We start from the raw sequence: 16942 nt of genomic DNA on the forward strand, positions 1-16942 counted from the left end.
TCCAAAAACCTTAAATTGTCATTAGGGGACCCACAGCAGGCTCCTGCTACTGTTGATGTGAAAGTGCATGCCTCTACAATCAGAAAGAGACTGCGCAAATTAACTTGCATGAGAGGTGTGCAAGGAGGAAACCTTTGCTGTCTAAGAGAAACATCAAGGCCAGACTGAAGTTTGCCAGAGAGAATGTAGACAAACACCAGGACTTCTGGAATAGTGTTCTATGGGCAGATGAGTCTAAAATTGAATTATTTGGACACCAAAAAAAAGGACATGTTTGGCGTACACCAAATACAGCATTCCAGGAAAAGAACCTCATACCAACTGTGAAGCATGGAGGTGGAAGTGTCATGGTTTGGGGATGCTTTGCTGCATCAGGACCTGGCCATCTCACCATCACAGAATCCACCATGAATTCTACCATGTATCAAAGGGTGCTTGAGGAATATGTGAGACCATCTGTAAGAAAATTAAAGCTGAAGCAGAACTGGACCCTGCAACACAACAATGACCTAAAACATACCAGTAAATCCACCAACGACTGGCTGAAAACTAAGAAATGAAAAGTCTTGAAGTGGCCGAGTCAAACCCCTGATTTTAATCCCATTGAGATGCTGTGAGGTGATTTGAAACAGGCTGTACATGCAAGAAACCCCTCAAACATCTCACAGCTGAAAGAATTCTGCATTGAGGAGTGGGCCAAACTTTCCTCAGACCGATATCAGAGACTGGTAGTTATTTCATCCAAAGGGGGTAACACTAGCTATTGGGGTGTTCTAATTTATTCCTCAGAGTACACATTTCATGAGCAAATCGAGGAAAATCTTTGCTGTTTACCTGCAATTACATCACTTTCTTTTCCAGAGCTAATAAAAAAGATTTGACATCAATATGTGAACATTTCTTAAGAAAGAACTGAATATTTCATGGGGTGTCCTAATTTTAATTTTTTTCACATGACTGTAAATCACTAAAACATATACAAGAAATGATGCAAGCCTGAGTCTTTGATCCTTATTATACTGGACCCTAACACAGTCCGTGTTTTGGCTTTAAGAAAAAGCCTTCCTCAGGGGTGTGCTTGTGAAATCTATAAATTAAAAATATGTATACATACATAAATTATAAGATAATGGATAAAACAAGATAATATAAAATGGATGATCATGAAAGGACCAAATAAGAAATATTACAAATTAAAATGTGAATAAAAGATAGCATGCATATAATAAAAATGGATACTTATGATAAAAGATGTTTACAAAACAACCAAATATACATAGTACAAAATGTATATAAGAATAAGAATAATTACATGAAAAATCAAGTTGGCATATAAAAAGAATGAACCGAACATACCCAGTAGATGGTGCCAATACACTGGAAAAACTAAAAAGGTTATCTGCCAATATTTACATTACATTACATTAGAGATTTCTATTCCACCATTGTCTTGCAGTTCAAGGCGGATTACAAAAGAATTACAAAAAAGGTATTACATGGTATTATCTGGTAATTTCTAGGGGAGATACGGAGTAGACGAGGTTGCTTTGGGGAATCAGGATGGTATTAAGGAGTGGTATTGGGAAGTGGGAAGGAGCTAGCAGTATTAAGTCGTTTGCAGGGATTTCTTGAAGAGTAGAGTCTTTATTTCTTTTCTGAATGTTTTGTAGTCTGGGGTCATAATTAGTAGATTGGAGATTTGGTTGTCGAGTTTTGCTGCTTCTGTGGCTAGGAGGCCATCATATAGTTTTTTCTGTTGGTTTTTTTTTTTGATTGGAGGGTATGTGAATAGAGTGTGGGGTTTCCTATGTCTTTTTGCTAATTATCCATATTTCATTTAAAGCATTTAAAATAAAATGGTTTTCTTCTACCTTGTCTGGATGTTTTATTTTTCCATCATGTTTTGTTTCCAGTTTCTTTTTTTGCTTTCCTGTCGTCTAATTCTCCTTCAAGTGGGTGCTATCCATTTGTCTATTCCCTCACTACACCTGCCTAAGACATATTGATCATTCCTTTTATAGCTCTTTTCTGCCTCTTACCCTTCTCTTCTTTTTCACTTTTCAGCTACCTATCAAATTTTCATCTCTGCCATTCCCTATCTCATTCCTTCCTCAACCCTCCATTCCCTTTCATCTTCAATGTACTTCCATTACCATATTTCTACTCTCTGTTATATCTATCCTCTTATTGTTTCCTTGCCACCATCTCTTCCCCTTCAAGGATCTACCATTCTCAGCATACCACTGTATCATTTCCTCTACCATAATCTCCCAACCCTAAAATATCCTGTCTAAATTAGATTGTAAGCTCTTCAGAGCAGGGACTGTCTATTGTACCTTAAAATGTACAGCACTGTGTATGCCTTTCAGCGCTATAGAAATAATAAATAGTCCACCCTTATAGCCCAACATCTACTGTCTTCCTTCCTCCTTATCCTCAAAACCCTGACATCTCCCTGTCTCTTCTCTGCTACACTCCCCCATGGTCCAGCATTTCACCTACTCTCTTTCCTCACTCCCATTTCCAAGCATATTTCTATCACTCCATTCTGCTCCTGGATCTACCATCTCCCTCCTTATCACCCTCCACCTCCTGTGTATCTCTTCCTCTCATCCACCCCCATTTCCAACACCTCTCTCCTCCTTCCTTGTACCGTGTCAAATTTTTTTCCCACTTCATGAACCATCTCTCCCTTCCCTCCATTATGTGCAATGTTATCCTTTCTCCTCACCATCCATGTCTCCCTCCCCTCCCCCTGTGCCACCAACTTTCCTTCATCTCACGCAGCCTCCCCCTTCCATCCCCCAATATCAGTATCTTTCCTTCCTGTCACCCCTTCCCTCCCCCTGTGTCAGCAACTTTCCTTCCTCTCCTCCCTTGTACTCTACGGCTTGCTTCTTCAGATCACAGTATCGGCAGCAACTCTCATGATGTCTAACGCTAACCCGGAAGCCTCCCCTCTGCAACAGAAAGACTTCTGAGTTAGCAGCAGGCAGCATGTGGTAATTGCTGCTGCTGGAAAAGAGAATTCTGTGCAACCGTGCAGTTGTGCAAATTCCGCTAGGAGTACTTTTAGGACTAAATCCACTCTGTGGCCTTACGCATCTTTTAAAATTACTCTGCCTTTACTAGACAGTGAAGTAAGTTTTAGTCACTACTTTAGGTGGGACAAACAGTTACTGAAAATCTAGAGCCATTGGATACCGTTTTGTTATAATCCTGGCAACCCTGGCCTTCAAGAGTCTCCCAGTGGTTTATCAGCATCTTGGTGATACAGTATCTGGATGTGAAGTACAAAATGTGGTACGAGCCCAAAACTGCTCATGATTGCTGAGCCTTATAGATCTGTGGGAATTCCAGCTTTAATTCTTGCAAGGATTCTGTAATTACTGCTAGCCATGCCACTGGCTTAAAAAAGCAGCAGGCATATTCTCGGGTCTTCCCTCTGCTCCAGGGTTGCTACAGACTCCTAGTTGGTGGCTCCTGTCTGAGACCCTGCATCCTCCAACACCAAGAATTCAGACCGGAGTATTAAAGGCATTAACTGATCCCCATTCATCAGTCTTTCAATAAATGGACTTATGGGTCATGTGGATGACTCTTGGCAGGGGAACTGCACTCTGAGAAGGCAAACCCCCATATGCAATCACAGGCGTGACCCCCAGATGGTTCCAGCAGCCCCCGATAATTCAAATAGGCTGTGAATATTAAAATCACAAAATCTGGAGTAAATGCCTACACATGAAACTGCAAGAACTCGCCTTATCTTCTCGTGGGCTTAAAGGCATCTGCACTTCGTTGAGCCGAGTCGCTAATTGAGGGCTCTAGGAGGAATTTTTTGATAACACACCAAGCCGATTTGGATGCCCTGGAGGAACCAGAGAGAGCTAACCCCAATGCTCTCCTCCTCCCCCCTCTCCCCCCCCCCCCCAGTGCTGTGTGGCATGTGGGACCATGGACACTCCTGTCAACCATTCAGCACAAATTTGCATGAATCCACACCTGGAACAATTTTAAGCAAAATTGATGTTTTTGAGGGAGATAGAGGCTTTTAAAACAAAATTGGGAAATCCAAGAATGCCTAAAAATGGCCCAGGGACGCTGAATAAAAACAAAAAATTTAGTAAAGGGTTTTTTTTTGAGGTAGGGGACCCAAATACTAGCCCTAGAAACCTTCCAAACTGCATTTTAGGGACCCCCCTCCACTTTTCCCATAGACAGCAATAGACCACACAGTTCTGTTGCAATACTATCGGTACTGTAACTGCTTCAGCTGTAAACGAGCTGGGAGATGGAGAAGACCTGCCTCAGACAAGCATGAAATTTCACTCCAAAAGCTTGTTACTTCAAGCTGCCAGTCAGACCTTGAATGAGTCTGAAAACCCAGACAGGTGTGATCCTTGCTCCCAGGGGAATAGTTCATGAGTCACCAAATTGTTAGAGCAGAATGGCCATCAGGTGCCCTGTAAAAGGGTTGCCATCCTGGCTACAGACTTCTGACCAGAGTCTGTGTCTTCCCCCAGGCAGAGCAGCCCCAGTAGCACTGGGGAGCTTTGGAGATAAAAACCTGAAAATAAAAAATTCAGTTCAGATCAAAGACACCTTCCACTTTGCTTGTAGAAGGAAAAACTGGAGCTGGGGCATAGTCCAGAGATGCAGGAGAGAAAAGGATGCTGCCTTCTACAAACTTGTGAGTAAAGGAGACTAATCCATTTGTTCAAGACTTGTATGCCTTTTGCACGAGAAATACAGTAGGTCTGGAATGTGTTTGCTTTTGGCAGGGTTTATTAGAGCTCTCAGAGGGTTTCCTCTCTCCCTCCACCCCAGTATCTTTGGAGAAAAATGATTATGTACTTATCCTGGTAAGTGCTTTTCCAGTGCAATAAGTGAGACATTCTAGACAAGTATGTTCCACCTTTCCCTAGCATCCAGATGTATGTAGAATGACTCTGCTCATATCGGGGTGCCAGGGAAAGGTAGAACCCACTTATCTAGAATGTCTCACCTATTGCACTGGAAATGGAGTTACAGGAGACCCATATTAAATTTTCCTGCTGAGGGCCCCCTGTATCCTAGATACGCCCCTGCGCTAAGCAGCTTCCATTGGCAATATGAGATGAGGTTTATAAGATCCACTCTGGTCTCTACCCTTCTCCCTTTTCCCCCCCTGCATCTGGCACTGCTCCATCACTTCTTTAACTCCACTTCAGTCTTGTAAGGTTTAGGTCAGTATCTAGAAGCAGCAAACCTGGGCATCTGTTACCTTAGTGCCCAAAGCCCAGGTAGGCAGTCTAGGAATAATACGTGCCTCCACATTATTGCTAACAAGCCATGTTGCACAGGTAGTTTCCACCTCTTTCTACTCTCTGTGCTTACTAAAAAAAATACAGATGTACTTTTCAGAAGCAGACTTCTCACAACTTCTCTATGCTTTTGTCTTATCAAGAATGGACTACTGCAATGCACTACATATCGGCATGTCTACCAAGAATCTACATGGACTATAATGTATACAAAATGCAGCAATTCTTTTACTAAAGAACCTACAATCTGTAACCCCATCTCCTCTGCATTGTCCTCTGCTCCCTGACTGCCCATCGCCACCTGCTGTATTTTCAAGGGCCTGACACTGGCCATCAGACACTTCCACAACATGGTAACATGGTTCCAGGCTATATGTCAGAAAAACTACAGCTCTATGTTCCTGGCCAGCCACTACAATCACTAGAAGAGAAACAACTATCCATACCATCAGGACGATCCCTCTACCTGGAAAATGCCTGAAGGTGGGTCTTATTACCACTTTCTACCAAAATTCTGGAACCAACTATCAGCTATTGAAATTCAGGAAAAAAATAAAACTTGCCTTTTTACAAGAACAAGATGCCAATGTGGACTCTACTAACCCTACTCTACCCAAAAAAATAAAAAATCTGTCACTATGGTTTTCTTCGGCACGATTAAGCCCTATGTTCAGTTGTCCGCACTCAGATGTCGGCGCGCCTTTGTCCTCGCGAGCTTTTGACCCGTCACCCTTTTTGTATCTGAATCTGACTGTAACTAAAAATTTTCTGCTATCCCTATTGAAATGTCAAACTTGATGTATGATGCAGTGGCTGGCAGGCGTACTCCGCCTGCCCACCCCAATTACAGCCCATAGGGGGGTGCTCCTGGGGGTCGGCATCATGATCAAGAAGCTACTGCTCTGCCAGCGTCGGTCCTGCCTTTGCAGAAGTAGGAGTAAAACACGAAACTGGCAGAGCAGTGAGTTAAGGCTGTTGACAAAGATAGAACACTCTGAACAGGCTTCTTATGGCCCGCCAGGGCCTTCCTTACGCCATGTCACTGATGATGTGGCAAAAAGAAGTCCTGCTGGAGCAAGCTGCAAAAAATCTCACAGTGGAATAGGATGGGTCGGTCGGGTCCAGAGGCACTGCACAGTGGCATGAAAAGCTGCTGCATATGGGGGGAGAGAGGAAGAATTGTTGGACCTGGACTGAAGAAGAGGAAGAGATGCAACTGAGGTAGAAAGGGGTGAAAGGGAAAATTCTGCATATGGTGGAGGGGAGGGAGACATGCAAGGAGAACAGAGGAGAAATGTTGGACATAGGGTGGAGGGCAGACAGAGATGCTGCATGGGGCAAGAGAAAGAAATATTGCACATGATATTGGAAGGAAGGGAGAGATGCATGAAGAATAAAGATTTGACCCAAGGAACAAGGCAGGGAGTGAGAGATGATAGACAGTGGGAAAGTAATGTTGGACATGGACATGGAAGGAAAGGTACAGCGATGGAAGATGAGCAGAGCAAGAAGAAAACGTCAAATGGGTAGGGAATAGTGCCTGATTCACGATTTGAATTGGTTCACCGATTCACTTTGGGTGAATTGATTTGAATCAATTTAAAACAAAAAAACCTGGACTCCAAATTCGGTAACTGACCCTCCCCTCTCGCCACCTAAAGCAGGAGCGGCAGCGCTGCCTCTTGCTGGCCGCTGCTGCACCTGCTTTAGAGGGCGAGGGGGGAGGGTCAGTCAGGAAGTGCTGGTGTCCAGCTTCCCCTCTGGCCTCCCGCTGGTGTCCTGCGCACCATTTACCTAATATCAGCAGCCTGCAGAGAAGATCGCTGGTGCTAGCGATCTTTGCAAGCTGCTATAGGTCTTTGAAACTCAGAACCATCAGAAAATATTTTGACGCAGTATCTTTCCGCTTATTAGTTCAATCTTCCATCCTAAGCATACTAGACTACTGTAACATCATTTATTTGGGAACCTTCAAAAAAACCCTCCATAGGCTCCGAGTCATTCCAAATTCGGCAGTTCGACTGATTTTTGGGTTGAGAAAAAGGGAACACATTAGTCCCTATTATCAAAAACTCCACTGGCTGCTGCTGGAAGCATAAGTTTTGTTTAAATTTTTTTGGCTTTGTTATAAATCAATATTTGGCCTGGCCCCTATGTACCTGATTTCTCAATTTAATCTGGACTGTGCCATTAGGCCCACACGCAGAATTCACATATTCACCTATCCATCATTAAAGGACTGTCACTACAAAAGATTCCTGGACAGAAATCTTGCCTCCCAGGCAGGTAAATGGAACGACTGGCTGGGTAACATTATCATGCATTCCTCATCCTACTTCAATTTTACAAAATCAATTAAAACAAATTTGTTTAATCAATTGTAACCCAAGAATCTTATAGTGTTTCACTACTCCCATCCTGTACCTTATATTCGATGATTTTGTAATGTAACCAATTCGCTGATTGTCCAGCATCTCCTATTGTAAACTGCCTCGAACTATTATGGCTGTAGCGGTATATAAAAAAATAAATTATTATTATTATTTGGAGCTGTTTCCTCTGCTGCGATCCTGCCTCTGACATCAGAGGAGGGGGTGGGACCGCGGCAGAGGAAACAGCTCCAAAGACCTATGGCAGCTTGCAAAGATCGCTAGCACCAGTGATCTTCTCTGCAGGCTGCTATTAGGTAAATGGTGTGCAGGAGGCCAGGGGGAACACGCAGGGGGGGGAGGCTTCAGGGGGGACAGGCAGGCCTTCGGGGGGGGTGCAGACCTTTGAGGGTGGGATGCAGGGCTTCAGGGGGGACATTCAGTGGACGGGGACCCTGGTGTAGAAGTACACAAAGGGAGGGAGGGGTTCAAAGAGACATGCATATGCCGGACTTTTTTTGGGGGGGAAGAAATAATGGGTCTAAAAACAGAGGAGAGGGAGAGAGATGGTGGTCAATGGGATTTATGGAGGGAAGGAACAGAAAGGAAGGGATGGTGGAAAGGAAGGGATGGACACAAGGGATGGTGTGGAGGGGGGGGGGATAGAGATACTGGATAGGAGGGTAGTTGGGAAAAGAAAGGGAGCTATGGTGAACCCTGGGATGGTGGGGAAGGAGGGAGAGATGCTGGATGAAAGGGTAGTTGAGAAAAGGTGGATCTGTGGATGGAGACAAAAAAAAGGGAAAGATGCCAGACCTCCAGAGGAGGGAAGGGGAGGACAGAGATGGATGGTTAGCACCAAGAAAGAAGGAGACCCTGGCAAGCAAGTTATCAGAAGACAACCAGAGCAGGGGACAAGATTTGAATAATGACCAGACAACAAAAGGTAAAAAATAATTTTATTTTCTGTTTTGTGATTACAATTTGTCAGATTTGAAATGTGTATCCTGCCTGAGCTAGGACCTAAAAGAGAGAGGACGTGTTTTTTTTTTTTTGTTTACACCACAGCGCTGGCGTGGGGTTGCAGAGGTTGTATTTGTAACCCTGTGTAATGTTATACTGTAACACTGTGAATGTTAAGCTCTCTGGGGTGGACGGGATATAATAAATAAAATTACTATAAAAAATTGTTTTAATAAGGGGAGGGGGTGTCACATACCCTAGGGTCCGCCACTGGTATGTTGACTTGTAACCCGTTCTGAGCTCTCTTGGAAGGACGGGCTAGAAAACGAACTAACTAAATAAAAACAGGCTGCCTTCAAGTAACTACTGCATCTTCGCCCTGCTGCAATGTCCAATGGGCAGATTCAGGAGCTGTCCAAAGGCAGCCTGCCATGCTGCTAGCAACCAACAAAACGAGAGCACAGGCGAATACGAGAGGTGAGTGGTGCCGGACTGAGAGGGACTACTGGAATAAAAATGCGAGCCAGGGAGGGGGAAGAAGTCGCAAAGCAAGTTGGCCCAGAGTGCTTTTATGCCTCGAGGCGGTATTTAGACGTCTTGAAGGACCCCGGGTAGGTAGTTAATCACCGAGAGGCTTGTACTTCAATTCCAGCAAATCCCCGTTCCGTGTTACGCTCTGTTCCACCTTGTCTTTCAGATCCCCGCTACAAATCCCGCCGCTTCCTTTCTCCAGGGTCCCGCTCTCTTCTGGCGCTAAAGTCTTCCAAATTTCCTTCAAGCCGGCCTTCTCTGACGCGATTTCCTGTTTCCGGCAAGGCTGGACGTATCCGAGGGAAAGACAGTGAATCTGAGGGGATGGTGCGCTGGAGAAGGAAAGTTGCAGGGCTGGTGGTGGGCGATCTCAGGTATTAGTTTGACGGGAGGAGGAGGAGGAGGGGAGGTGGGCAAGCGGCTTTGAGAGAGAGGGGGAGACATGTTGGACCGGGGAGGGAAGCGTTGTCCTCGAATGGTGTGAACAGATATTTTCGGCGTGGTACAGCTGATGTCTTTTATTGTTGCTGTGTTTGGTTTTAATAAATTACCAGTACACAAACAGACATAGTTAAAGTTCTGTGTTTTTGAAACCTTAGAAGTAAATTGATAATAATGATAATAAATGTTCTATTTACATTTATACTAGCTCAGATGGCTGAGCTGTGTGCTTAGGTGGGTACTTTATAGTCTGTCGTTCCTTCTCAACCCTCTATTGGAGGTACACTTAGGGCTCCTTTTACAAAGGTGTGTTAGGGCCTTAACGCGCAGAATAGCGCGCGTGCTAGCCACTACCGCCTCCTCTTGAGTAGGCGGTAGTTTTTCAGGTAGTGTGCGCTAAAAACACTAGCGCACCTTTGTAAAAGGAGCCCTTAGCCATTTGGGCTTTCAGGATTACTGCAATGAATATGTGCGAGATGGATGTGCAGTGCACATGCATATTCATTGTGGCAATCCTGGAAACTTGATTAGCTGAGTATTAATCTACATACTTCATGACTCTTTCCCTAAACCAGGGGTGTCAAACTCAATCACATAAGGGGCTGAAATCTAAAACACAGGCTAAGTCACGGGCTGAATTTATTAAGATACTTAGTCTTAGTAGAAATATACGGTTACAATCTCTCCAACCCCATGTTCACACTTGCTATCTAACACCAGCTCTGACAGGGTGCACATTTCATATCTGACATTGTAATCACAAACTAGAAAATAAAATTATTTTTTCTACTTTTTGTTGTCTGGTCATTATTCAAATCATGTTGGTCCTAGGCTCTGGTTTCTGTTTGTCTTCTGATAACTCGATTGCCAGGGTCTCCTGCCCATTTGTTGTTTTCTTCTTTCTCTGTGCTAACCATCTATCTTCCATCTCTGTCCTCCCATTCAGTTTCCCTTCTCTCCCCCGAAGGTCTGGCATCTTTCCTTTTTTTCATCTCCATCCCCACAGCAGCAGCGATCAACCCCACCATCTCCAGATCTACCATATCTCCTTTTCTCAACTACCCTTTCATCCAGCATCTCTCCCTCCTCCACCCCAGGGTCCACCAGCTCTCCCTTTCTCTTCCCAACTACCATCCTATCCAGTATCTCTATTCCCCCCTCCACATCATCCCTTGTGTCCAACTTCTCTCCCTTTCTGTTCCTTCCTTCCATCCCATTGTCCACTATCTCTCTCCCTCTCCTATGTTTTTAGACCCATTATTTCTTTTTCTTTCCCCCCTCTCAGTCCAACATATGCATGTATCTTTGGACCCCTTCCCTTCCCTCCCTCTGTGTAATTCTACACCAGCCCGCCTCCCCCCCCCCCCCCCGTTCTGTTTGTTTTCCCCCTTTCTAGCGTCCTCCAGCTTCCCGGTTTCACCTTAAAAGCAGCCTGCAGAGGATTACCAGTGCTGTAGTGATCCTTGTGGGCTGATATCGGTCTCTGCAGCATGTTCCCTCTGCCGTGGTCCTGCCCCTTCTCTGACATATGGGACCGCGGCAGAGGGAATGTGCTGCAGAGGCCGACAGCAGCCTGCTAGGGTCGCTACAGCCAAGCGGTGATCCTCTGCAAGCTGCTTTGATGGTGAGACCGGGAAGCCGGGAGAGAGATGGTGGGCAATGGGATGGAGGGAGGGAAGGAACAGAGAGGTTATTTTCTTACGGGCCAAATCTAATTACACTGCGGGCCTGAGTTTGATACCCCTGCCCTAAATGCACATACTCTGGAGTGGTTTCAGGTACTTGCTTACTTGGTATAGCATTTATTAGTTCATGAGGTAATTTTATAAGAGGCATTTTATATAAATATTCTGGTGTATGTACATACAAAATCATTTATAAAATTACTCTAAAAAAGATTAAAATGTATGCTATTTTATTTCCTTTTGTGTTTTACTGTAATAAATTAGGAAGTTAACAACAGATACAAAGATACCTAAGCCAGAATAATTCAGAATAGAGATTACATTTATTTGAAACTGGCTTGATTTACAAAAATTGCTTGAGAAATCTTGGGGGTTAACATAGTAAGGGCTCCTTTTATAATGCTGTGGTAGCGATTCCCCCACGGGAAATGCACTGAAGGAAACACATTTTGCATAATTCGCCAACACATCCTTCTAGTATGTAACCTCCTTTTTCTCTGCAATCCAGCGCAATTTTTTCATTCATGTGTTCTAGTGTCTCTCAAACTGGGTACCAGGGCACAGTGGTGTGCCCTGAAGAGATTCTAGGTGTGCCACGAGAGATTCCAGAATTTTACTTTATTTTTAAAAATTCCTTTCGTAAGTACACACTAGAATAGATGGCATGTACACAAGAGTCTGTCAATGTTATGAGTGTCTGTGTGCGTAAGGATACAACCGCTTAGACAAGCATCATTCTTTGACATGATTGGTCCTTGAAAACTAACAACTAGCCATTTTAGTTTTGTTTTTATTGAACAACAAAGCAATCAAGGCTTTATTACCATTTGGATCTTCTTATCTTTGTGAACATGGAATTTCAGCTCCAACAGAAATTGAAAAAAAAAGAGAATGACTGCAGATGGTGGCTGATGAAATGCATGTTGCTTGTTGACTATCGAGCTGCATTTTGAGTTAATTTGCCCTCAAAAACAAGCACATTCATTGCATTGATTAACAATTCTATTCTATCTACTTTAGTTTCACTGTTGTTGCAATTACCCAATCATAGCTTAAAGAACTTTAAATAAATAACTCTCAAATTTAATTTTTTGTTAGTTTTGCAATTTTATAATTTCAGTTACCGTGAAAAACATTTGCTCCATTTAGGGCTCCTTTTATCAAGCCGCGCTAGCGAGGTTAGCGTGACAGACATTTCATCACGCGCTAACCCCCGTGGCCGGCTAAAAAACTAACGCCTGCTCAATGCAGGCATTAGCGGCTAGCGCAGCAGGCAGTTTAACGCGCGTTAAACCCCTACCGCAGCTTGATAAAAGGACCCCTTAGTGTGCCAGAGCTAAAAAAGTTTGAGACACTGATCTATACTGTAATCACATTTGTTGCATATAATAAGACATACTGTATACTTATCACCATACATTCTTCACCAAATTTTATGAACATACTTTTTTAGCATTATATGATTATCTGCTTTAAAATCACAATCTATAATATCACCATTGTTGCATGAGCAGCTCCACTTTTAAATTGATCAACACACGTTTTTTATCCACCACAAACACTGTGACACATGTAGTTCCATGCCCTTTCCTTTTTGCACATGATCATTCGCATTGATAAACATCATATGATATGGCACATGGGTTGTTTCACTTTTATATTGCTCAACACCTGGTCACAATTCACCATGGACATTGGGATACACACATATCTTTCACATTCACAATCATTATGTGATATGGAATAGCCCGTTTTACCATCACTTTCCTCCAGTAACACTGCGCACTGGTCACCATCCATGTTTCCATAAAATTAAATATCCTTGTTCTAACATTGTCTTGTATCAACCTTATAGGACCCTTGAAGAAGGCTTGTTTGCCGAAAAATGACTGTGTCAGGTCTGTCAAATTTGAATGTAATTTATGTGGACAAGTTTTTCTTATTGTTTGAAGATTTTTGCAAGCAATAAAAAAAAAGTCAAGAACATGCACAGTTTCTACAACTTCTATGTGTTTGGATTGCTCTTTTTGCTGTGGAAAATTGGGTCTTCTTTTTTCTGCGTTTCTGAAGAAACAGTGACTTAATTTTAAAAGTGTGAGATGATCACAGAGGATCTCTAATCAGAAAATTAATAGTAGTAGTAGTTCATTATTTCTATAGCTCTACCAGACATACGCAGCACTGTACAGAGTCAAAGAAGGCAGTCCCTGCTCGAAAGAGCTTATAATCTAAACCAGGGGTGTCCAACCTACGGCCCAAGGGCCTCATGCAGCCCCGTGAAGTATTTTGTGTGGCCCTGGTCAAGGGCGATGCAGTGTTTTCCTCTGCTGCCCCCGGGTGTTCACCGTCTTGCCGGCTCCCTCCTCTGTCTTGCTGCAGCGTTTGCGTGTTTGTGTGGTCCCAGAAATTTTTTTTCCGGACAATGCGGCCCAGAGAAGCCAAAAGGTTGAACACCCCTGATCTAAACAGACAAGACAGACAAACAAACAGGATGTCATGGATATAGTTAAGGGGAATGGTTAATCTGCTGGCTGTTGGGCAGTGGGGAGTAAGGTTATGGATTGAAGGCTATATCAAAAAGGTGAGTTTTCAGTATCCTTTTAAACAAGGGAAGGGGTTTCGCGGACAAACTCAGGTAATTCCAAGCATGAAAGGAACGAAGTCTGGAATTGGCAGTGGAAGACAAGGGTACAGCTAAGAGCAGCTTATCTGAGGAACAGAGTTCTCTGGGAGGTGTATAAGGAGAGAAATTGAGGGGCAGCAGAATGAAGGGTTTAATTGGAAGCACTAAGGCCAGTACTGGGCAGACTTGAATGGTTTGTGTCTTTATATGGCTATTCGGCTTAGGATGGGCCAGGGAGGACTTTGATCAGAACTCGAGTAATTTAGGATGGTCTAGATAGACTGGAGTGAGATTTGACTGCAACCTAAGCATGTTACTGGGCAGACTTCTATAGTCTATGACCTAGAAATATCAATGAACAAAGACAATTGAACTTAATCATGGATTTGTAATGCATGTACCTATTGGGCAGACTGGATGGACCATTCAGGTCTTTTATCTGCTGTCATTTACTATGTTACTATGAAGCCCATTGAATTCCTCTGAGCTTCAGTGCATTTGCCACAAGAGAATCGCTACCATGACTTTGTAAAAGGAACCCTAAATGTCAGCAGATAATAAAGACCTGTGCAGTCCATCCAGTCTGTTTAGTGTGGTGGCCTAAGTTGAATCTGGTACTCTGCACAATTTCCACTTTGGATATTATAGGCCCACTCCACCCTTGAAACCCAGCATTTCCTTCCTCTCTTTCATTTTCTTTCTTTCTCTCTCTCTCCCACCCACAAGTCCAACATCTCTCCTTTCTGCCCTTCTACCCCCTCCTTCCAAGACTGACATATCTCTGTCCCTCCCTCCCTCTTCTGGCCCTGAGTCCATATCCCTTCCACCTTTCCCTGTCTGTCTATCTCTTCCCCCCTCCTACTTCTGAATTGTTCAGTTCTCTCTCTCTCCCCATTTTGCCCTCCACCACCAAGTCTATCTCTATCCCCCTTTCATACCCATTCACTGACCCCCCTTTCACCCTTTTTGCCATCTCTTCTCCTCCTTCCCAAGGCCATCTCCCCTGCCCCCTCCATTCTCCCCCAAGTCTATCTCTCCCTAACCCCCTTCTACCCACCTCTGCCATCTCTCCCAGTTCCCCTTCTAACCCCTCTGTCCTCCCCATCCATCTCCCCCTCCAAATCCCAAATGTGTCTATATTGAGTTCTGCCGTTTATTCTTTAACTGGTCGACTCTCTCTGCCACACCCTTTCCTGGCATCTAATCCTTTCACCCCTCCCCAAAATGGCATTTTAAAATTCAACCCCCGCCCCCACATCTACCTTTAATTTGTTGTAAAAGTTGCTAGGTGACGGTAGCAATTCACAGAGCTACACTGTCGCCAGCCCCGGCGCCTTCTCTCCACTGTGGCCCACCCTCTTTCACTGTGGCCCAACTTCCTGTTTCCACTGGGGCAGTCCACAGTGGAGAGAAGTGGGTTTACCTTGTTGCCAGTCTGCGCACATAGGCCTGCTCAGGCATTCCCTTTGCCGAAGTTCTTCCTTTTGATGTAACTTCCTGTTTTGCAAAACAGGAAGTTACATTAGATGGAAGGACTCTGACAGAGGGAAAGCCTGAGCGGGCCTCTGCAGAATAGATCAGGGGTGAGGGGTTGGTGCCAGTTCTAATGAATCAGTGAGTCTGTTTTTTTTCTGCAAACAAATCAACTTCACCTGAAGTGAATTGGTGAATTGATTCAACAACAATCGGGCACCTCTAGCGCATGGAACTGGGAGCATTTCTGAAAATGCTACCATGGAGGATCTGAATTTCAGCTTTCTACCTAAGAGCCTAAATTTGGCTTATAAAACCTCCCTCCACATTTTCCTATGTCATTAGTACCTACATATACAAAGACAGCCAGTTCCTCCCCAGCACTATCTAAAATCCTATCTAAGTGACGTGAGGTCCACCACCTTCACACCAGGTAGGCAGGCAAGTGACCAGGTGATCCTCCTCCCCCCCAGCCACCCAGCTAGCTACATGCCTAATGATTAAATCGCCAAATATAGTTAGAATATGTAATAAAGTGTTCTCCTGTTGTCATAATTGGAATAATTGACTTTAAATTAAGTCTATAAGTAAAGAAATGAGATAGGAGTGGGTGGGAATGAAGACTAAGCCAGACCCTGGTCTGCCTGCCAGGCACTATCTCTAGCAGAAAGTTCAAGCTTAAAAACTAGAACTATAAAAGGCTTTTATTCTATGGAGACTAGCAAAGTAAAATGCTCTTTTAAGGTCTATTCTAAACTGTCTATAAAAGGGAATCTACAATTTAGCTTTTATCCCCAAACTTATCAAAGCTCAGATCAAAATAATTTGTAAAAGTTACCCAGAGATGTCTTCTACTCCTCTCAGAAAGATGTGTCCTCCCTGAAGGAGAAATTCCACTTCCCTCTTTTCTCTCCTCTCATACTCTCCATAACCTCATCACATCAGGGAGACAGGATAATGAGAACTAGGCCTAAAACATAAGTATTATCAGCAAAGAAAGAGAGAGCTAACAAGAAAGGACTGCAGGCCAATGAGTCTGGGATTTGAATACTGGTAACACCTGATTGTACAAGTGGACAGCATAAGAAAGAAAAATCTTATGGAGAATTTGTGTGCATGAAGCCTATATAAATTTAAAGTATTCTATGTTATACATAAAATAGTATCAGATTATAAAAGCAGAAAAATCATAGAGCCAATATTAGAAAAGAGAAAGAACCACTATGTACCAGACAGAGAGAGGAAAAGTAGTCTGAAGTAATTGCTCATTATATTTAAAGGGTGTTACAGAAAAACAATGTAGAAAAAATGACTTCAAAAATAAAACCTGTTTGCTTTTAGCATTCCTGAATAAGCTTTGTTTCTGTCTTCTGTTCAATACCGAATGTCACAAGGAGCCCAGCAGAGAACATATCCATGAAAATAACACAGCATGGGAAAACAGTGGGATCGGACTTAACAAATAGAGTTAATGGGATGATGTTGAAATGTTTATTAATGTCAAAATCACAAATCATCAAGACCCAGGGTCCAATCCTACTATTTTCCCATTCT

At 43.5% G+C, this 16942-nt stretch overlaps 1 protein-coding gene across 4 annotated transcripts in view; it reads left to right on the forward strand.

Annotated features, from left to right (window-relative positions):
• Nucleotides 1–8913: 8913 nt before the first annotated feature.
• CPLANE1 (ciliogenesis and planar polarity effector 1) overlaps nucleotides 8914–16942 on the forward strand; it is a 372488-nt gene continuing 364459 nt past the window's right edge. For 3 of the 4 annotated variants that reach the window (XM_033932734.1, XM_033932750.1, XM_033932757.1), the window contains exon 1: nucleotides 9386–9540. The gene's annotated coding sequence lies outside the window, so the exon portion shown is untranslated. Of the gene's footprint in view, nucleotides 9113–9385; nucleotides 9541–16942 lie in introns of those variants that run through there. The other variant, XM_033932742.1, reaches the window with a different exon arrangement.

The sequence above is a fragment of the Geotrypetes seraphini genome, chromosome 1 (genome assembly GCF_902459505.1).
Source record: "Geotrypetes seraphini chromosome 1, aGeoSer1.1, whole genome shotgun sequence".
NCBI lineage: Eukaryota > Metazoa > Chordata > Amphibia > Gymnophiona > Dermophiidae > Geotrypetes > Geotrypetes seraphini.